Source organism: Pseudorca crassidens, chromosome 14 (assembly GCF_039906515.1).
Source record: "Pseudorca crassidens isolate mPseCra1 chromosome 14, mPseCra1.hap1, whole genome shotgun sequence".
Lineage (NCBI taxonomy): Eukaryota > Metazoa > Chordata > Mammalia > Artiodactyla > Delphinidae > Pseudorca > Pseudorca crassidens.
In genome coordinates this window covers 1,740,125-1,763,293 of record NC_090309.1, presented here as the reverse complement: position 1 = coordinate 1,763,293, position 23,169 = coordinate 1,740,125, and the positions used below count along the sequence as shown (strand labels likewise).

Genomic DNA, 23,169 nt, shown 5'->3' with positions numbered 1-23,169 from the left:
AGAATTGCACTCCTGGGCACTTATCCCAGAGAAATGAAAACAAGATGATGCAAAAACCTCTGCACCAGTGTTCACAGCAGCTTTATTTGTAACAGTCAAAAGCTGAGAACAAGTGTGATGTCCTTCAATGGGTGAATGGTCAGATAAACTGTTGGGAGCAAAATATTCCTACCATAGAATACTACCCAGCAACCAAAGAAATAACTATTGATACATGCAAGAACCTGAATGAACCTCCAGAACACTATTAGAAGAGGAAAAGCCAGTCCCCCAAAGTTGCAGACTATGTGATTCCATTTATAAAACATTCCTGGAATGGCAAAATGATAGGAACGGAGAACAGAACAGCGGCCACTTAGGGGTGAGGGAAGGAGTAGGGACAGAAGGAAAGCAGGTGTGGCTGTAAAGGCACAGAGGGACCCCATGATGATGGGGCTGATCTGTGTCTCGAGTACATCGACGTCAGTATCCCGGTCGTACATTGTACTGCAGTGGTGAAGTGCTGCGGAACCGACTTCCAGAGTGATTCACCATTTTGTATCCCTGCCAGCAGCCTGTGAGGGATTGAGTTTATCCACATGTTCACCAGCATTTGCTGTTCTATTTTTTTTTTAGCCATTACTGCAGCTTCCATTCAGGGAAGCTGTGTAAAGGATACCCATGATCTCTCTATATCTTATAATTGTATGTGAACCTACAGTTTTCTCAAAATAAAAAATGTGATTAACAAAAAGTAAAGTGCTTCATAACTGGTCTCCCCCACTAAACTAAAACTCCATGAATAACTGTCTTCCTTTATATTATCTCACCACTCTAGCTGCCAACTAATAATGTGTCAAATGCATCAATAAAGTATACTACTATTATTGTGTTTGCTTAAAAAATTGAGTGAAAAAATTTGCACACACACATATACATATATATATATACACATATGGCTCTTAGCACTTGAAAACTATTCAAAGTTAATCACAATTAGATAAATGCAAAATAATACAACACAGACACCTTGAAATGATGATTGGAGACCATGAAAAAGTCTGACGATACATCCTGTGGGTGTGGCTGTGAAGAATTACATCTTCTGTACATCGCTGGGTAGAAATACAAACAAGACAACCCTTGGGGAGAGGAATTTGGCAATATTTAGTAAAACTATAAATATACTTACATTTTGACCCAGCAATATGACTTCTAGGAATGTACACTGAAGATGCATCTTCAACAATATGAAAATAAACATGCAAGAAATTATTCATCGTGGCAGTGTTTGTACTTGCAAAATATTTGAAAGAGACTAGATGCCCATACATTGAAGAATGATTAAATAAACTCTGGCACGTCCACAAAACAGAGTACCAGCACCTGTAAAGAAATGTGGAAGACCTACGCAGTGATAGAGATTTCTTTGATATGTCGATAAATGAAAAAAGGAAAAGTCCGAAAGAGTATCTGTATTGTGTCACCTTTCACGTAAGAGAGACGGGGTATACAAAAATTTTTATGTGTCTCCTCACTGTGTGCAAAAGAATTACAGGAAGGATAAACAGAAATTAGTGAGACTGATTACCTGCAGAGGGAGGAAAAGGCCGTAAGACAATAGGAATGATGAAGTTCTTAATACAGCTTCTTCTCTGAATAGCTCTGACTTTTAGAACAAGGGTAAAGCTTCATAGACACTCAAAATAATAAATTAAAATTAACTAGGATGTGAATGGAACTCAAATTCAATACCAGCTGTAACAAATGAATCTGTTTTAGAAAAAAAATTGCTTAATTACATAATCGCAATGTAGGGCGTAGAAAAGAAACGAACTAGCCTAAGTAACTATGGAAAACACCATTTTGATTGTATACTCTAAGACTTATGACAAAAAGGAATATACACAAATATTTTATTCTAGTTAATAAACGTATTTGTCAAAGGTTAGTTTTACGTGCATATTAGTACTGAACTATGCAAATATGGAAAAGAAAACCAGGTACCTCGTTGTTGTATAAAAAGTCACAGTACTGAAATACTAAAATATAAAGAAGTACTGAAATACTAAAATATAAACAATCGCTGAAAGGGGGGAGACTATAATGACAGTGTGATGTTGGGTTAGAATCAGAGGTACCGGTATGAATTTATGGTTTCAATTCATGTGCAGAGATATCAACTGGAATAGATTGACATGTGTGTACAGGGATCCCCAGTTTTTCAAAAGTTCACTTTACGCCACTTTGCTTTCACAAAAGACGTACACTAGTACCTGTTTTCACTGAGGGAAAGAAGAGGATATCACTTTTATGAAAACACGTAATTGCTTCTTTAATTGCTTCTTTACTTTGTGCCTTTTCAGCTTACAAAAGTTTTCTTAGGCATGAGGAAAACCTGTACCACAGCCCTTTGTATCCACAGCTACAGATGCAAAACCCAGGAACACAGAGGGCTGACTGTATTTACTCTACTACACCATTTGTATAAGGGACTCCTGGAACCAATCCCCCACGGATACCGAGAGACGACTGTATGTATGTGTGTTACAAAAACTACATACTCTTCCTAGTTGTGTGCCCTGGGGACACCTAAAGGCAGTGACACCCCAGAAGCAGTGAATGTACCCAGAACCCAGATCTTGGTTTCTAAATAAGATTCTCGCATAAAGGAAAGCAGGGCTCCTTGGAGAATTGACTGGTTCTGGACGAGGAAAATACAAAATGAGCCCAAACATCTTGTGGTTCCTGAAAGTAAGGAAGCCTCAGCAAATAACAAGGACATGTAAAAAGGACACAGAAACAACTTGAAGGAACCCTCAGTGTTCAATGCTGGGACAATCTGAGCAGCAAAGTAAATAGTTGAGTGTTCGATTATAATCCTCAGATGGAATAAATGTCCACATTCAGTATTGATATAAATAAATATTTGAGGAAGAAAGGACAGCTCATCCTCACAGCAGAATTTCAATTAATAAATGTAGAACGACTGGAAGGAGTAGAAGTATCCCCGTGACGTCAGTACTGCAGTAGCAATTACTGCAGACAAAAGTCATCCGTAAATACTAACATTAGTGAGTGAAAGTACAATGAGAAATAGAGTACCTGCCTAGCCTCAAACTATCTCCTGCAAAATACTGACTCATTACGAAGGGAAAGATGGTGACTTTCCAGTGGAGAAAGCCTGAAGATACCACCCTAACAGCAATGAAGATGAACATTAACGTGAAGAACACAGGTTTGTTCAGACCAAGGGGACCAGGCGCCTGCATGTAACGATGTGCGATCCCAGACTGGACCCCAGCTCAGAAAAAAAGGGCACTAGTGGGATGACTGATGAACTTCGTAGAAGGTTCTGTAGATTAAGGCCAAGTTAATTTCTAGTTTCCATACTTGTGCTATGGTTAGATAAGAAGTTAGCATCGGGGGAAACCGGGTGAAGGTTGTATGGAAACGCTTCACTATTTTTCCAACATTTCTGTAATTCTAAAATGATCCTCTTCAAAGATTTTATTTAAGACAAACAATTTGCGTGAAAATGGCCCATTAAACAATCTCAGCTAAAGTAACCCAGGGCAAATACTAGGTTAAGCCTTTGGCTTTCCCATGCAAGTCCATGTGCATTCTTAAGGGAACCTTCACAAAGAACTGAGAGTAAGGTACAAGGAAACAGGAAAATCACTAAAGAAGATGTGTGTGTATTCCGACATGGCTGTTAGCATAGGGAAGAAGGCAAGTATACTGGGTACCTTCTACGTTTTTTAGAGAAATGCTCTCCAGACAAAGGATGACTCTGCACTAAAAAGCCTGTGATTACGTGAAATTCTGCTCTAACTTCTCACCAGCAGCAGGGCCTGGAGTGCTGTGGCGGGGGCCCAGGAAGCCAGGTGCCCACTTCGGATGTAGCCAAGGAGGATGGATGGTGGGAGGTGAGTACAGGAGCAGAGCTGAGCCGCGTGGAGGAGACGCGGGGCTGGTCCATCCACAGCCGTTCCTGCTCTTGCCCTGCGAACTGCTCACTGACAGCCAGCATCACAGAGGCTCCTGGAGAGGTGAGCATGTCAGGAGAAGCCACAATCACAAACGTCAGTGTCCTGACACAGTGAAGCTGTACCTCTCGGCCATGTCATAGCACAGCCTGTGTTACCGGCGAGGTTCCTGGCTCCACCTTCCCCCAGAGCTGAGCATCTCCACGGGGTCGTCTGCATCCGGGCAGCAGTGGGAAAGGTTCCTGGGAGACGCCTGAATGGCTCAGGCCCGGGAAAGGTGAACCGGACCTCTCCAACGTGACACTGACCAGAACTGTCACTCGGCCCACCTGGCTGTGGGAACACCTGGGAAGCATCATCTAAGAGCCCCATTTGCTCCCCATTGCAGCTTCTTCCTGCATCTCACACACAGGGACCCTGGGGGTTTTCTCATCCACACTTCTCGTCCTGACGTTATTCACTCAAAATCTCAAATGCAAGTTTTTTCATTCAAAATTATATTTTAGAGATATTTATATTAACACAGAGAGATCTGGCTCATTCATTTAAACTGTTATAATGTATTTCGTGGTATGAATAAACTAATGAATAAATAATCCTTTATAGGTGAGAATATGGTTATTTTCCATTTTTTAGCTGTTATTAGCAAGGCTGCAATGAGCATCCTTTGTATGTCTCTGTGTGCCCATACAGGAACATTTTGTTTATTGAAATGGATTTATACACAAGAAAGCACTACAGAATGGGTACGAATGCATACATATGTACTTAAAATATTATAAATGCACGCTGACCTCATATACGAACAGCACTTTGAGTAGAAAGGGAGGAGTAAAGGAAGGAGGTAAAGTGGGAGGCTAAACTAAAAAGTTTTAATTATATCTCATTTATTTATTTTTAAATTTTTATTTTCTATTGGAGCATAGTGGATCCACAGTGTTGTGTTAGTGTCAGGTGTACAGCAAAGTGATTCAGTTCTACACATACATGTATCTAAACTAAACAAAATACGCCAGAATGCTGACATGTGTTTGGTCTCAGTGGTGGGTAACTAAGCATGTTTAAAACAATTTACTAATGAGAAAACTCTGCTGCCATCTGAACGCTGACCGTTTTAACCACAGCGGATCCTCTAATCCCATCAGAGCAGCTCCCCTCAGCCCCAGCGCCTTCTCTCTCCTCACCAAAGTCCAAGGTCTGTATTTCACACTTCATTTGCGAATTGACCTTGCAGCCTCTGGCTTGACCTTCAGGGCCAGCAAGACCGGGCTAGAAGGAGTGCAGAGCGCTATTAACCAGCCAGGTTTTTAAATCCTGTGCCCGGAAACAAGCTTAAAGGAGGCATTTCCCAGCCCCTAAGGTGCAATTTTTGATGCACACAGCTGGATCACACGAATTGAAATGTTCCAGGATTTGGTTGATTGGGGGAGCTACAGGTATAATTTAATTGTGCGCTCAATTTTCTAGCCTTTATTTTTGGAAGGCAAGAAAATAAATAAATTTGAGCGTAGATTGCAGAGTAAACATCCTGTGATAATTTCACCCCATCATTTAATGATGAACCTTTCCGCACAGCTTCCTCTTTGTCAGCCTCACAACCCTGAACTTCATTAGGGCAGCAACAAGAGTTTTCTTTTCTTTATAATTAAGTTTACTTTTCGATTTAGAACTGATCACGCTGACGGACGCTTTAATTCACTTGGAGTTCTACGTTTCACTTTGCATTTTATCTCCTTCTTGCTTCCGGGAGCTTGTACATAAGAAAATTGTCCAGGGATGGATAGGCCACACAAAAATGCTTAGGGGACTGCCAGTGAATTAGGCTTGACTGGGAGCTCTTTCCCTGTAGTCACCAGCTTCCCCTCCCCCATAGGCACCAGCGGATTGTCCTCAGAGGCTACGGTATTCCTGTCACTTATTCTCTTCTGAAGCCATGTATTATATTAGAATCGCCATGTACGTTACCAGAAATCCGTACACCGACCCTGCCTGTGGCTCTCAGCGTCCCCGTTTGAGAGGCAGGGCATCGAGACCCCTTCCGTCCAGTGCACGTAGAAGCGGAACAGAAACACGGGTCTGTCTGACTCCAGACCTCAGACCTGCCACGGGTTCTCATCGCTCAGGCTGTTTAGTTTAGAAGCTGAAGTTGCTTCTACAGTGAGAACCAGTGGTCGTAACTGGCCAATTCCGCTCAGTTGAGAAGCTGGTAGTGGTAGGGCCATCATTTGAAATTGCTTGCCTCCCAACCTGAAGGTCAATGGAAACATTTATAAGCTCCTAGTTGAGCTTTGCCTTATGTCGAATGCCTTTGAGCTGAAGCCAGAAGAAAGCTCGGTGACCTTCCAAGGTGAATGGCCTCCTTTAAGGGCGCCTGCGTCCGCAGCACTAATGCTGTGTTGCCAGGGTTTTCTCTCCATTGTAAAGTTCAAAATGATGTAACCACACGCCCCCCTAGGCTTCTGAATGTACACCTTTGCACTGAGACTTAGATCTTTCGGCTGCGTCTGTATTTTCTCTCCCTTGTGCCAGGCTGTGGGACGCCTATCAGCAAACCCGTCCCCTGGTGGCGCCCCAGGGGTGATCACTGTGTGTTATTTCTCCAATTAGGACTCAATGTTCCCTTGAGTGATTTATTCTGTTAGTTCTGGATGAGTGCCTTTTGTTTTTTATACTTTCTCTACTGATTTGATTTTTGCCAGCCTCCTTTACAGGAGTGGAAAACAGAGCTGCCATTAGGCAAATTATTGGTGGACATTATTCAAATTGTATCTTAGTTTGTATATTTTAATTGAGGGCAAAGATTCATGAGGCAGTTTTCACTGCATGGCTGAAATACCCCTGAATATTAGCAAAGCCAAATTCCTTTACCTGTCTAGAGAGCCGTCTAAAGGAAGGGGCTCTGGCATCCCGACTGCGCATCCCCCCTGAGCTGTGTTGGCGCTTCTGGATGTTTTAATGGCCCCTTATGGTGCACAAAGAGGATGCGTTACTCCTAAAAGTAAAATGGACACATCGTCCCCTGGTTCTCCAATGCCGCGCCACAGAGTTGAAAAGCTTGATTACCCGAGACGCTCAACACCCCTCCTCTGTTCTTGGAACCACCATTTGTAGCGTAAAACTCTGCCCTTGCATCACTGCACCTCACAGAAGTGAAACAAACGGATTTTAATGCAGCCACCTTCTATCGTAGGTAGGTGGAGAGTTTTTGCCAGCCTGGAAAACTGCGCCTCTCCGTATTCACAGATCGATTTGAGCAGGTCAGCTCCCGCTGTTTTGGAGAGTCCCACCAGTTCTCTGCCCTTCAGATTCTATAAGATGAAGAATAACTTGAGAAAACTCTGTCACTCTCAAATTGATCACAGTAAGACTCAGAAATGCTGCAGCTTTTCTTATCATCCTGCATCAGGTATTCCTGATTATACATGGCAGGAAACCCCAGGAATTGTTACCATAGTCAGAAGTCCCAGCATAAGATAGGTCAAAATGCTACATTATTTATATAAAAATTCACTGACGGCTGTGTCGGGAACATAGATCTCCTGCTCATGCGCCAATGGGCTTTTTCTCAAGGGAAGTGCAACCGTACTGAACTTGCAAAGAAGGATACGAAGTATGGAATAGGTAGAATCCTACCTAGAGATACGATTTCAACAATAGAACTTGACTTCAAGCCAGAAGCCCACGTCACTCTGTGCAAAGAAGGAAAGGCAACCCAAGGCTCTCAATCTGAACCAGCATCTGTATACAGAGGATTGAGGTCTGGTGCATGACAGCAGCAGGCTGTAGGAAGAACTTCTACATGTGGTCGTGTTCAATGTCAGTGTCGTGGTCCAGGCTGGTGTTTCCCATATAAAGTGAGAGACACAAGAGCCAGGTACAGGGCTTCCCTGGTGGCGCAGTGGTTAAGAATCCGCCTGCCAATGCAGGGGACACGGGTTCGAGCTCTGGTCCGGGAAGATCCCACATGCCGTGGAGTAACTAAGCCCGTGCACCACAACTACTGAAGCCCGCGTGCTCTAGGGCCCACGTGCGGCAACTACTGAACCCGCGTGCTGCAACTATGGAAGCCCGTGCGCCTAGAGCCCGTGCTCCGCAGCGAGAGCAGCCACCATGATGAGAAGCCCGCGCACCGCGATGAAGACCCAGCACAGCCAAAAATTAATTAATTAAATTAAAGGGGAATAAAAGGAGGAAAGTAAAACGGTAAAGTATCCAACAAAAACAAAAATTCATTAGCAGCAACAAGCAAGGAAGTTAGATATAACCTCATACTATCACTTAAAAAAAATCGTATCCAAAGAAAGAAGCAAGATTCCAGCATGCAATGTCTCTGGACAGCCTAGAAGCTCTCCACTTTCCTCTGCTCCCTGACACAAGCAGAATGAGGAGAGAAGCGGATATGACAAAAATCTGGAGAAATTGCACTAATAATCCTCAATCCAGGGAGAACTGGACTAAAATGGTGAGTAAGATTACAGGCACATATCAGTGAAACCCTGGGAAACAGAGGTCTCTCTAATCTTCTCCGTGCAACAGCAAAGATACAGGGAATTAAAAACCAGCAAGGCTAGTCGTCTTCAGGGCTTCCTATTGAATCTGAGAATCATTTGAAGGCCAGAGTTATTCCATCGTTGGAATAGTCACCTCTAACTAGTAGCATTAACCCCGTGGGAAAGAAATTAACCAGCTTCAGAGGGAGGAGGGCTCAGAGCCAAGATCAAAGCTGCACACAACCCGCTGAGCTCTCCTGGGCTCTGCCCTAGTGGGTTACAGAGGAGCAGATACAGCCCAGGGACACAGCTCTGTATCACGGCGCAGAGCGGAAGAAAACACGCCTTAGAGCGTGGTCGCCAATGCTATGACCATCAAAGTGTTAGATACAAAGTCTGAAAGGACATCTCATATGAGCTGGAGGATGGATAGAAACCATAGCAACTATAAGGGCACTGCAGTTGGAAGGAAGGAGGGAAGGGGGGAAGGAGGGAAGGAGGGAAGGGAGGCAAGAAATGCTGTTACATGGCACTGTTTGCCTATGCAAATCCCACACTGAAAACTTTGATTTGGAAGAACTCCTTGATCTGCTTCTTTGTATAATCAAATTAAATGGTGCGGATTTTCATATAAATATGGATTTTCACACTTACATATTTTATACTGCTGTGGAAGAGGCATCTGACATTCGAACCACTCAAAGGTCAGCAGTATTTACCCGCAAAAAATGCCTTATTTTATTTTTAAAGTGCTATTATTTCAGAAGATAGTTGTCATACAGCCCTGGCCAAATTCCTTCCATGAATTCGATGGATAATCAACATTTCTGGTGTACCACAATTAATTCTGGGTTTGGAAACATTTCAGAAACTGTACTATATACCCAGTTAACTGGCATAATCTGTCATCATTTCCTTCAAGACAAATAATCAGGAAAACTTAACCAAGACGCCACATTGATGTTTTTCAGGATTCTTTCCGGGGATAAACATCTCCGACTTTGATAGACTCCTTTTCAAGGTGGTACCAAGACTACCTCAAAGTTCAGCAGCAACAATCATGGTTTTGTACCAGTTCACTGAAATGAGATTCACTGTACTTCATCATTCCCCACAGTGGGTCCTTATTGACTGCAGCTCATTTTAGGGAATCAGTGGTTAGGTTCCACTGCCATCCTGCCCCCTCACCTTCGAGAAAATAGCCAAGATGACAGGACCACACAGACTGCTCAGAACTCGCGCAAGCACGCTGCAGAAGAGAGGGACCGGTCACCTTGATATGTTTCTCATCACTCAGCTTGTCATTCCGTGTTTGTCCACCATATAGTCCTGTTGACTTATTAACGGAGTGATTTCTAAAGACTTGCCTTTAAACTCTTGAACCAGCTAAAGGCTTAAAGAGAATGAGAACATATTCTTAATGGTTTTTGTTTGTTTGTTTGTTCCCCTGTATCTACTCACTTCACCCTTTTAGTACAAGATTTAGTGCTTTTTAAAACTGGATCACCACTTTTCTGCCCTCAGGTGTCTGGAGTGACAGTGACTTCGTGGTGTCTCCATGGCGGTCACCTCGAGTTATTCTCCAATGGGAGAACGGAGAACAGAAAAGACATTCACTACTTCTCATCTAATGCCGTCCAGCATAAAGATTTTTCTCTAAACTTTCCAAGGATTTGTCAAAAGTGCAAAATGAGGGAAACAATGACTTTTTGTCAGAGGGCTACAATACTTTAAGAGAGGCGTATTAGCCAGGGCCAGAGCGGGAAACAGGTAACATACTCAAATTAGGGTTATCCGAGGTAGGTTGAGTAAGAAACTAATTGCAATGGTGTGAGCGGGAAGCAGGTATAGCTCTAGAGATGTTCAGTAGCTTGAAACTAGTAACCATGGAAATGTAACCACAACCTCATCTCAAAGGGCTGAGAGGAGGGAGAAGTTACTGGAAATCAGATGAGCATATGTGGAGAGAGTTTTCAGAGAGTCCCATCTTGAGAGAGGCAGTGACCTCCGTGGAAGGACGCATCAGCCCCAGGCAGCCCTGCAGGGCTGGACCTGGGGAAATAGGCATCCTGTCCGGACTCTCTTTATCCTCTGATCTGCTGACTCTCCATAGGTTGGATCAACTAGAACCTGGAAGGGAGCCCAGGGATGTGGTGCAACCAGTGAGCCTTCCAGAGTGACAGGGAGGGCCAGTGGGTGGAGGGCGGGTCTGCAGAGGCTAACAAAGGGGCTTTGCAAGTACATACAGCGTAGAGGCAGCCTTGCAAACGGACAGCATTAAGGATCGAGCAGGCGGTGACAGGATGTGTGGCAGAGATCAGGGCTCGGTCCTTTGGAGTCCCTGCCACCGCCCGAGTTTTGGGTGCAATTACACTCAGATAACAGCGTATCATAAATAATCGTATTAACAAAAACCTGTCCAATCTCTCTCTCTATGATTTACTGAGACCTGCTCAAAAAAAGATTCAGGTCGCCACTTGGAAATTAAGTTGGTGCTGTCTGCAGCCAGGGACAGAACTAGGGATGTGCACCTGACTCATTACGTTCCAATGAGGCAGTGTGAATTGCAGACTGATTAGGGCCCAGGTCTTGGTCAAAGCAAGGTCAAAAAGAAGATGTCAATTATTGTGGGTGTACATTTATATCTCTACCTACATATCCGTGATATTTCTACAGCTAGATTTATTAAATATTCTATCTTTGTTTCCCTTTGCTCTCTCTTTATGATACCATTGAAATAGAACAGCTTACTGTCTTGAAGAAATAAATGATCATCCCTCACATATATTTATTCACATTTATTACATTTTGAGGCTGTTTGTGTGTGTGTGCTTTTTTCCCTTTTGGGTATCAAAACGATATAATAAGCGTTTGGTGTTATTTTAGACTCTAAGCTCCTAGGAGACGGAACCGTAGCAGACCTCTCCCACCTGTATCACCAGCGACAGAGCACTTTTGCACTCACCACACAGAGCTCTCAAAGATGCCGACAGATACCTACGGGCTGACTTGTTTACCAGAACTCTCCATACACATTTAAGACATCCTGTCAGTTTGGGTTCCCAAATCCATCACTTACGTGATCTCTGATTTCTATCTGACGCGGGCAAGACACTGTATCAACCTGCTTATCTTTACTCTAAATCTAGTCCGTAGGAAATGAACACATCCAAGAACATGCTCTGAATACAAATCAAACTCCCAGAGGTTTAATATCCAGATTTCGTCCTGTTGTTTGTATTGTTTAGGAATAAATGCAGGTATAATAAATCAGACTCTGAAAGAAACGAAAAAGTATCCAACGTTAGTAAAGTGCTGCTATCTTGGCCTGAGACATAGGAAGACTAGGTTCTAGCTTTTGATTTTTCAGTAATTAGCCGTCTTGCCCTGTGAAAATCACTTAACTAGTCTGGGAGTCTGTTTTTCTGATGCTAATTGAGGGGAGTGGGTGGATGGGTTAGTAGATGAGCTTTAATGCTATTTTCAGCTCCAAAGTTATATTTGTAACATAAATTAAATGGCAATAAGAGAAATGCATGCAAATTGCGTGCTATTTCTTAAAGAGACATTAAGAAATAGCAAAAAATACTTAAGTCATCAGATGTTGATAATTATAGGATGCCATCCAGAGTCCTAGAAGAGTCCGTAACGGTGAAAGCTCAGCAAATACCTGCCTTGTCGAGTAAATGGGTAACAGCCTTCCTGATGGATGTCAAAAATCAAGCAATGAACAAAGCATTGGGTAATGGGTGAGCCTGAAATTAAACCCAAGGTACTGGTGGAAAAGATGACTAATGATGTGAACGTCTCCAGTTTTTGTCAGGGAAATGCCATGGCATCCTTGCTAAATAGGTAGTGCAAGCCCGGCACTTAAGCCCACGAGCTAGGCTGGAAAAAACAGACCTGCTGCACCCACACCCAGTCGATTCAGAAAGGTGCTGGGAAGGATGTGGGATAGTGGACTGGATGTGCGGAGGGGGCTTCAAGACACCTCATTTTGTTCAGAAAAAAGCTCCACTTCTTTAGAGAGAGAAAAATGTCGTTATCCAAAAATGACACACTTACACATCCAGAACCTGCATGATTTAACCACAGATCAAAAATTTAGACAAAAAACCAGATCCTACAGTATTTATCTTTCTCTGTTTGACTTATTTCACTTAGCATAATGCCTTCAAGGTCCATCCATGTTGTAGCGAATGGCAAGATCTCCCTTCTGTTTATGGAGGAATAACATTCCATTGTATATATCTATAGCTATGGCTATATATCTACATTTTCTTTATCTGTTCATCCATTGATGGGCATCTGGGCCATTTCCATGTCTTGGCTTTTGTAAATAATCCTGCAGTGAGCATGGGGGTGCAGATATCTTTTCAAATTAGTGTCTTCGTTTCCTTCCAATAAATAACCAGTCGTGGCATTGCTGGGTAGGGTAGTTCTACTCTGTTCTTTTTGAGGAATCTCCATACTGGTGAAATGAGCAAAGGTGGTCAAAAGGCACAAGCTTCCAGTCATGAAATAAGTCCTGGGGATGCAGTGCACGGCACAATGACTAGAGGTAATAACACTCTACATCTGAAAATTGCCGAGAGAGTAAATCTTAAAAGTTCTCCTTGCAAGAATAAAAGCTGTAACCATGTGTGGTGATGGGTGCTAGCTGGACTTACCGTGGTGATCATTTTACAGTATATACAAGTACCAGATCATCATGTCGCTCGCCTGAAACTAACATAAGATTACGTGTCAATTACATATCAGTAAAAACAGAAACAGATCAACACCAAAATAAGTGGAGATCCACGTATGGTTTTCTAAAAATCCATGAAGGGTATGCAGTTTCAGAGTCTACAGAAGCCCCAGATTGTCTGTCATTTCCCCACCCTCTCCTCCCGCACTCTGACATTACCTTGCTTTACAAATTAAGCTCCCGGGAGCACTTCTTTTCTCTCTCTTTCCAACTTACTCCCTTCCTCTCTATTCCTCAGTTACGTGGCTCAGAGTAACTTTTGTTAGGCATGAAGGGGTATCTCCCATTCAGGAGGTGGGGGGAGAAGGGGCGCCGGGGTGGCCCTTCAGGGTTCCCTTTGGTGGGTGGGCTAGTGGAGGACGGAAGACTGAACACCATTCTCTGACCTTTAGGTTTTGAGTATCCCAGCAGGAAACTTAATTCAGCCCAAATGGTTCAAACAAAGAGACGCTAATAAAACGATCAGATACTAGACAGGGACACGTGAGTAGGTTCAAGGAAAAACAAGGGATATTGGGGCACCCAGGGACCAGGAGTTACCCTCCCTGGAGCTGTGGGCACAGTGGGAGCTGGAGCGGGGAGTGAGGGCTGCCCGGCAGGAGAGGTAACCAAGGAAAGACCGAGCTGCTGGCAGAGACACAGGCTCGGTGCAAAGAGATGTGAAGAGGAGGGAGCTGCCACCGTTCTCGGGCCCTTGCTTCCCGGTGGCCAGCTGGCAGGACAATCCAGGCAGGGTCAGCCACCAGGACCCAGAGCAGGGAGGGCGGAGTGAGGGGCACACAGAGGTGGAGGTAGACAGAGTTACCTGCCCAGATGTCGCCCCTCTCAGCCATTACTGCTCGGCCACAAATCCTGCCCACCTCGGTCACAACGAATGCTCTCCTGTACAGTAGAATCCTTGTTCTTTTCCTCCATCCCCTTCCTGTGATCCTGGGCCCAGATCTCAGTCTGGGCTTGAGAATTCCTCTGACGGCAAGTGCAGGAGGCACTGCGTGTGCAGCCTGGCCTGGGGACCACGTATGTGACGGTCACCACCTCCTGGTCCCACCAGCTGTCCAGTGGTCCTGCAGCCGGAGTCCAGGGGAGTCCCCAGGTATTGCTTTTTTTTTTATAAGATTCTGTTTTTCAGCATGCTACTTTGTGGCGAGGGGAGTTTGCAAGGCCCTGAATCAACTCCTTTGTCCTCTAGGGTTTAGGGGACAGAGCTTAGAGCTCAGACAGTGTGGAATTTCCATCAGGTTGAGGAGGAATGCAGCCCTGCAGCTCAAGGGAGCTCAGAGCGCACAGGCGCTCTAGCTTGGGACTCACATCAACACTCTGTCATCTTACTGCGTGTGCTGAGATATGAGGGAGCTGGTCTGGGTTCCCCAAGCATTATTCACAATAATATTTCTCTGGAGAAAAATAAATTTCTGGTTCAAAGCAAATGATGTTTTGGAATCACCTCCCACTAGATTTAAAGTTGGCCATCACATGTTCTAAAATAAATAGGGTGAAAATTTTAATCTGAAATAGGGAAGAAACGAGGGAGAATGTTTAGGGTTAGTGAATCCGTTTACTTGCCAAATTCTACTCTGAAAATCTTAACGTGGGCTCGAATTCACTAACACTTGATTCCTGAAAAGCATGAATTTTACTTAAAAATTCACTTTGAATTTTAAAAGTGTCTCTCCTTTTATTGTGTCTGTATCCAGTGTTTTACAGCTAAAAAGAACTCTGTGCTTCAGCTCTCGGAGCTTTTTCTGAAGCAGCACGGCTGTAGCGACCCTGGACCGGCTGTTCTTCTCCAGTCACAGGGATGCTCTCGTCAGCCTTAGATGGTCTGAAAGGGCCTCGTGGGAATTCCCGCCAGGAACGTCCATTAGCATTTCCACCTGCTACGTTCTCCACCTCTGAAATGCTTTACTTTTTCTCCTTTGTTTTGTTTTGTCTTATTTTTAAACCTACATCATCTTATCCTGAGTGAGTATCTCAGCCACCTTACTTTCCTCTTAGGTCTTCAACAACTGCTTCTCGTGTCATGGCCAGATCCCTTTTCCCCACACGCTGACCCCAATGTGGATGACCCAGAGCTCTCCCCTCCCTTCCCCCCTTTCACCCCTGCACACCCCTCCACCCCACGCCCACAGACCCTCCCTGCTTCTTGGCCTCTGGCCTTGGTCTTTTTTGCTTCACCCTCAACTTCCCCACGTTCTGGAGATGTCTTCTGTCATAGTTTCCTAGGGCTGCTATAACAGACGACCACAAACGTGGTGGTCTAAAAGAATGCCAATTTGTTCTCCTACAGTGCTGGGGACTAGAAATCTGAAGTCAGTCTCCCTGGGTCAAAAGTCCCTCCTGAGACCCCCTGGGGGACCTGTGTCCTCGCCTTTCCAGATGCAGAGCTGCACTCCCCGTATTGGGGGCCCCTCCTCCGCCGCAGCTGCCCACAGCTCAGCATCTTTATGTCTCCCTCCGCGGGGTTGGCCTCACTGCCGTCTCTCTTCTGTGTGTCCCTTTCCCTTTGCTCTGTCTTACAAGGACCCGTAACAGCCCACCCTGACCACTGGGGATAAACCCGGGATCTCCAGATCTCACACTTAATGACGTCTGCGAATCTTTTTATTAAACCATATAAAGTAACGTTTACAGGTTCTAGGGCTTAGGACGTGGACATCTTTGGGCTGTGTTGCCAGCCTTCCCTGAGGGCAGTTTTGAGCATCCCAAGTTCAACGCACGTGACCGATGTCACTACAATCTCATATTGTGAAGACAGTACTTCTACGAGGCCTTTCTGCCTCCCGGCTTGAGACCTGGGTCAGCCTCTCCTCCCCCTCCCCTTCTTCTGCGCGACGCTCACGTCCAGACCCACAATCACACCTTCCTGCTACAGCCCCTGCTCCCGCTGCTACCAACTTAGCGCAGGCCCTGCTTCTGCATTCTTGGCCCGCTGCAGTAAACTCTCCCCAACCCTGCTGCGGACATCCCTCCTCCCAGTGGACGCCACTGCTGGAAAAAACATCCCTCGATCACCATTCCAATCACTGCACAAAACAACCTACCTGCTGCAGCCTCAGGGTCCCCGTTCTGCCAGACGAGGCTCAAATCTCTGAGTCTGGTACCCAACCATCCCATCCCGTCCTTTAACCTGTTAATATGACCTTGAGCTTAGCTGGAAAACAGAGTGAGGACACTTACAGAGGCCTCGCTTCAGCTGCCGGGTCTGGGGGGAACTTCCAGTTATTGGTAGTCCCTGCACTGTCCTCAGAGTGCGTGACTCCCCAGAAACGGCCTTTGTTAAAATGGAACGTGAAAAATTACTCTTCCATTTGCTGAACTTCAGCGGCGATTATAGTCACTTATGTGTGATGACACAGACGTCGAATAGCTGTTCTTTGTAAATGAAAGCATATGACCAGGAAAGAGGGCCATTACACAGGAATTATACTCTGGGCTTCATGTTAAATCCAAAATCAAATTACAGTTTAATCAAAAATTTCATAGTAATTGCAGCATTTTTAAAAAGGAGTGACACAATTATTTAGGCAGAGAGATGGAGAGGATTAATAAATCCAATATGCATATGGGGGAAGAAAGGAAAGAAGAAAAATTGCCTCTCTTTCCTTCTAATTCAGAAGTGTTCAAAGCAGCAGTAATATTTGAGTATGACGCTCCCATCCCCCTGGTTGCCTCTCATGGTAGGAAAAACAATTAGTCATTTGACATGGAACTTTAAAACAAGTTTACACCTTATCATACACAAATGAAGACGGTGTAGTGCTTAGTGCAAAGTCAAGGACAATGGGATTTGCCTTTGGGGAAGCCCAGACCTCTTCCGTCCGATGGTCATTCCCCCCACGTGGCAGCTGAGCACGTGAAAGGTGGCCAGTCCGAAAGGAGATCTACTGTGAATATAAAATGCACACTAGACTTTGAAGACATGGTATGAAAAAAAAAGTAAAATATCTCATTAATTCTTTTTTTGTATTATTACCCTTGAAATTATAATATTTGGGATGTATTGGGTTACGTAAAACATATTTTAAAAATTAATTTTACCTATTTCTTCTTGCTGTCTTAATGTGGTTCATGTTATATTTCTGCTGGCCTGGACCACATAGTTCGTTGAAACTATCCTCAACAGACAATTCTTGGTCTTACGGAATTATGAATTCATGAAGTGCTTCAAAAACCCATTGGAAAGGCCAACAATGAACGTCATGAAATGAGAAATAGGAATCAGACTCGTGAGCTGTTTGTATATTTTGGAAAATTATACATATATATATATAACTGAGTCACTTTGCTGTACAGAAGAAATTAACACAACAATGTAACTCAACTGGACTTCAATAAAATTTTTTAAAAAGGAAATCAGATTACAGTCAAGTAAAACCGACCATGTCTCCGAGCTTGGTTACATCCTTGAAGAACGCTTCCCAGATTCTGTAGCACATCCTCCCACTTGACCCTCACAGACTCACGAGCTGGTGATCTCACCCCAAAACACAGGTGAGATCACTGAGGCTTACCAAGGAGGACTGGCTGAGGGCCACATCGTCAGGGGCAAAGCTGGGCTCCAAACCCAAACCTCTGTCTCTGAGTTCTTTGTAACTGGGACTAAAATTTCATCACATGCTGTTTTCATCAAGATTCTCCATTAAAACAGAACCAATGGGACCAGAGAAGAGCAAGCACAGAGGTGTTGAAGGATGCGGCGGCTCCCCAAACAGAATGCATTTCTCACAAAATGCATATATATGTATGTGTGTGTGTGTGTGTGTGTGCGTTTCTGCTGGCCTGGACCACGTGCTCTTCATTTAAACCATCCCCAACATACAATTCTTGGTCTCGCTGAATTATGAATATATGCACATATACATACATACACATTTACATATACAGTGTGTGTGTATGTAATGGTAAACTGTTAAGATGATGGTTAAGGTGATACACATATTAAATCTCTGAGGTGGAAAGACAAAACCTTAAACGATAACAGGGAATTCCCTGGCGGTCCAGCGGTTAGCACTCAGCACTTTCACTGCCATGGGCCCAGGTTCAGTCCCTGGTCCAGGAACTAAGATCCCCGCAAGCTGCGGCCAAAAAAAACCAAAAAATGTTTTTTAAAAATAACAACAAAAGCAAAACAAAACAAAAGCTCCAGTGCGACAAAAGCTAGAGGTGTAATTTTTTTCTGACAAGAAGAGGTGCTTTCAGAAAGTAAAACTAATATCGATTCTTAAATTTTCTTTTAGTGGTTAGAGAGTAAAAAGTGAAAAGACGAAAGCTCTAGCTAAGACAGTTGGCTTCTGTGAGTCTTAATGAGCTGCTCTCTACTGCAGCCCTAACCAGGTCATTATTCCAACAGGCTTTAGAAACTATCACTCGACTGGATTGAGTTATTTGGCTGGTGGCAAATACGTTAAACCATCTAAGACAGAGCCTTTACTGTCATTCTGATTCCAGAATTCTGTTCTACCATTTGTCATTCACTGCTGCCAGTCTAGAGGCGTAAACTAGGCGTCTTCTGCTCCATCCAGCAGTGAGTTCATTCAGCCCAGAGGTGACATTTTTTCAGCATCGACATAGAGGCAGACGTATCTGGAAACTGCTGAGAGGGGATATTCAGAAGTGCCGAAACAGAGGTGTGCTAGTGTCTCAGGGCTTTTTTTGAAAGTCTGACTAGGGATCAGGTGTGTCTGTAATAACTTGTTATATGTGAGACTCTGCGATCTCTTCACAAATTATCAAGAGGCAACTTTCAGCCTCTGCTATGAGCAGGGCAGGTTACTCTGCTGAGAGCCGTAGGATTTCAAAGCCTTCCCATTTCTCTGCCTGGAAAACAGTCATCAACCTGGATCCTCCTCAAATGTGCCAGAAAAGAACTGCTTTCTTCCCAGCCTTTTCCACTCACAGCCCTTTGCACATACCCTAAACAGAGCACCGCCATTCTGCAGCATGATATCACTCACAGGGAAAGTCTTCTCTTAGTTATGTAGGTATTCCCAGATCTTGGAGTTTCTGGTTTTCTCAATATTTAGATACAGTAGAATTCTGTGAGGTTTTTTTTTTATTAATTGGAGAATTAAAAAAAGTAAAAATGGGTAGGGAGATCAGAATATGTGAAGGAAATTTTCACATCATATAGCATCTAGAAAAAAATGTTATTTCTTTTCTTTAGGAATATTAATGTCTAGCAGAGAAATAGGAGAACGTGCTGTCCTTCCTTCAGAAATTATAGTCACTAACAAAACAATGATAAATGAACAGCTAAGACATAGAATAGTTGCTACAAGTTTACAATGTGGCTTATTTTAGGGCAATCCCTTGTAACCACCTTATGAAGCAGGTGTAATTATCCCCATTTAACAGATAATAAGCAAAGGCTCAAAACTCTCATGGCAAGTGTGGAGTCACTGGGCTTTGAATACAAGCCACCACGTGGCTTAAGCCCCACATGTGGGAAAGGCTCAATCCGCGTTTTGGATGAATTGCAGAATGAGAGCATGGGAAACCTTGAGCTGCGTGGGGAACTAAATGTTTGTGATTCATTCTCTCCTTTTGACGTGGGAGCAACACACCAGCAGGAAGGAAAGAAGGTGACCTCATCACATTTCCTGGGACAAGGCTACTGACGGATCTTCCAACAAATGAATTAACTGTGTTTGCTAGCCGGAGAGTCCTTGTCTGTGGGGTGCTTTCATCAGGAGGTACCTGGCTGTGTAGGATCACGCATGGTAAGCAACTATGAGTTTAGGAAACATAGCTCCCTTCAAAATGTAACTCTCTGAATATCCCTGAATATAAGTAGCTATGCAGCTGTCTGAAAAGACTTCAGCATAACATAAACATGTATTACGTGTGAGTGACGTGAATTCACACATCCCTTGGAGACCTCAGATGTCAGTCTGAGTCAGAGCAGGATATAACTCTGCAAAAACAAAACAGTAATAGAAGGTGCTCTGAAGGTCCCAGACTCCATTCTTCATCTGTGTTTTGCATTTACTTGAGTTCTTGATATTATTAGTGCGGCTTGACACTGGGTAAGAGCTCTGATTCGTGCGCGTCTGATTGACATGAGCCGTGAGCTTCCTGTCATCTAAGTTACACAGCATTTACAAAGCACTCACGCGCTATGCAGCATTGGGCATGCTGTTAACATTGACATGTGGGTGTGTCTAATGGAAACAGGTCTGCTAAATAAAAGATATCTTTAGCTACTTCCATGTAGACTATGAGTTTCCAACTATGACTGAACATTAGAATCATGTTGGAAGTTTTTGAAGAAATAAACGATCGTTGAGCCCTACCCCAGAGCATCTGTGCTAGTTACTCCCCAGGCTCTGTCCTCTTTGTCTTGCACAGAAGTTACAGTCAGGATATGCTGCACAACTGGGAATATACTTCCCTGACTTCTTTGGCAACCAGGTGAGTGCAGCCAGCTAGTGGAATGTGGACAGAAGTGACACGTGTCACCTCGGTCCCTTCACGCACTGTGCCTCATCTAGGCAACCTTTTCTTTGGCTGACCAGTACCTGGACATAGACGTCTACCCTTGATCATGCAGGTGATTAAAGAGGCTTCATCCGACCGTAACTACTAGCCACACGCGGCTATCTAGATGTAAATGAACTAAATTAAAATTAGGGATTAAATCAAGCTAACAGCTTGGCTCTTCTGTCACACTCGCCATAGTTCAAGCACTAAGGTGAGTGGCCACCATCACTGGAGAACACGAATACAGAACCTTTCCACCACGGCAGAAAGTTCTCTGAGTACCGCTGCTCTAGGAGGTGGATTGGCCACGTGATAAAGAGCCTGGATCCATGGATCTCCACGTGGACCGACCCCCCGCCCAGGCCGATCTAGACCTTTGAGCTGCCGTATGAATGAAATAAACTTTATTAAGCCACAAAATCGGGGGCCTATTGGTTATAGCACTTTTGCCCACCTTCATGTTTAAACCTGTATAAGCTCATTTTCTAGGGACAATGTCTATATTTCAACATCAAAAAAATACAAGCAGGATGAAGCTAACGTACAGTTAAGATGGAGCACTGCAGATGTATTCTTTATCTTTTCCTGCTTTTTATCACCAGCACCTAACACGGGGCTCTACAGGAGAGGCGGTGCCTATTTACGGTGTGATAATGATGGTAGTTACCGCGAGTAACGCAGGGCTTACCTGTCTGTGTCATAGGGCTACTGCATCTCTCCAGGAGACACTGCAGTGCCGGAGTTCAGTTTCCTCTGCATCCTCCTCTGTTATTCCCACCAGTGTCAGCAGAGCCCCCTCTCTGAGGCTGAGTCACGCTGCAGTTGATTTTGATTTACCTGACATTTCCTCACGCGTAAAAACTCCTTTGAAGTTTTTATAACCACAGAATGCAATTTTAATAAATCCTCTTTTTATGGCAAACTTGCCCCGCAAACATCCATGGCTTTCTTCAATGTATGTGAGAGCAGTGACTCAGCAAAGTAGCAGAGGGGCAGCTCCAAGCTCTTATCCCCACGAAGCATCAAAAGACAGAAAGAAATGGTCAGAAACGACTTTTCAGAGCTCCAGGAAACAGCACCGTTTGCAGCAACCAAGAGGAATACGAAAATGGTAGGAGAGCCTAGTGGCATTTTCACCTACCTTTCCCCCTCCTTACAGTGTGTCCCTATTACTACACAGTGCGAGGATTTACATGTGCATCCTGGGGGGAGGTGCCCAATACAACTCCTAGCCTACAAAATGTTCTTATAAGTAACTGTTGGATTAAATAACACATAAATGCGAAAATATCGACTAAACTACAGATACACCCATTCTGAGTCTCAAAGGAGCAGCGAATACACGTCAAATCAGCTCATGCTGTCATCTGGTTCCCTCCCTCCTCCTTCCCTCCCTTTCCTCTCTCTGTATCACTCTCCACTCTCTCTCTTTGTCTCTGTCTCTCTCTGACTCTCTGTCTCTCTGTTTCCATCTCTGTCTCTCTCTGTCTCTCTCTCTCTGTCTCTCTGTCTGTCTGTATCTCTCTCTCTCTCTCTCTCTCACACACACACACACACACACACACATTTTATTCCTTGCCTAATTCTTCCAATTCCATTCCAAGTACGACAATGGTAGGATCATAGGAAAAATTAGAAAAGCATAGTTGGACATGGAATAAAATTCTGAAAGAGCAGCCTTGTCAAAAAAGGAGCATTTTAGAAGCTCAAGACAGAAGATGATTAATGTCCAAAGACCAAAAGTCATATTACGGTGGAGATGAGAGCACCTGAAACCTCACTTGTGGCCAGAAAACACAAGAGAAAATGGGAACGGTGTAAGAGCAGTGACTACAAACTTGGAAAGGAAAACCAGGAAGCTTTAGAAGCTATGACACTGAGGGTTGAGGGGAAAGTCTATTCCACTGTATTTAGTACTCGACCTGTGAAATGCAGTCACTTGTAATATCAGACAAAAATAACAATAGCACCCAGAGATATAAAGTGAATAGCAGGGGTTAGATGAGATACTATTATATCCTTATACAATTCCAGCAAGGTGCCGAGCTCATAATAAAATTCAATAAATATCTGATGATTGATTGACATTTCAGTTCATGAATCCTGAAAAGGTGATGAAGACATTTATTCAGGGCCCAAGGAAAGGACAAGTAAAAGCTCTTGGGGAGAAACGATGACTTATGCTGTCACTGGGGCAATAATACACCGTGTGGAAATTGAGAAAGGAAAATTGTGGAGGGGAAGGAAGAGGACAGAAAGCCACCCTGGGAGTCCCGGGATGGGACAGGGGCTGTGTTAGCATCCTGGAGAAGGAGGCGAGAACTTGATGATTCTGTCCAAGGAAAAACACTGAATAAAGTTAAGGCCAGTGTTGTTGAAACAACGAAACATAGTCACAATTATAACACATGTAAGCATAATTGCCAGTGAACTACACTTCAGGAAGTTTAGGAAGGAGGCTGATGGACTATGGCAAAGGATG

The 23,169-nt window shown here is 44.0% G+C and overlaps 1 long non-coding RNA gene across 1 annotated transcript in view; it reads right to left on the bottom strand.

The window, feature by feature from the left end:
• The window catches only part of LOC137205823 (uncharacterized), a 96,225-nt gene extending 74,287 nt beyond the window's left edge, over positions 1 to 21,938 (bottom strand). Inside the window, exon 1 of the long non-coding RNA XR_010934299.1 lies at positions 21,376 to 21,938. This is a non-coding gene — a long non-coding RNA (uncharacterized lncRNA). The remainder of the gene's footprint in view (positions 1 to 21,375) is intronic.
• Positions 21,939 to 23,169: the final 1,231 nt, after the last annotated feature.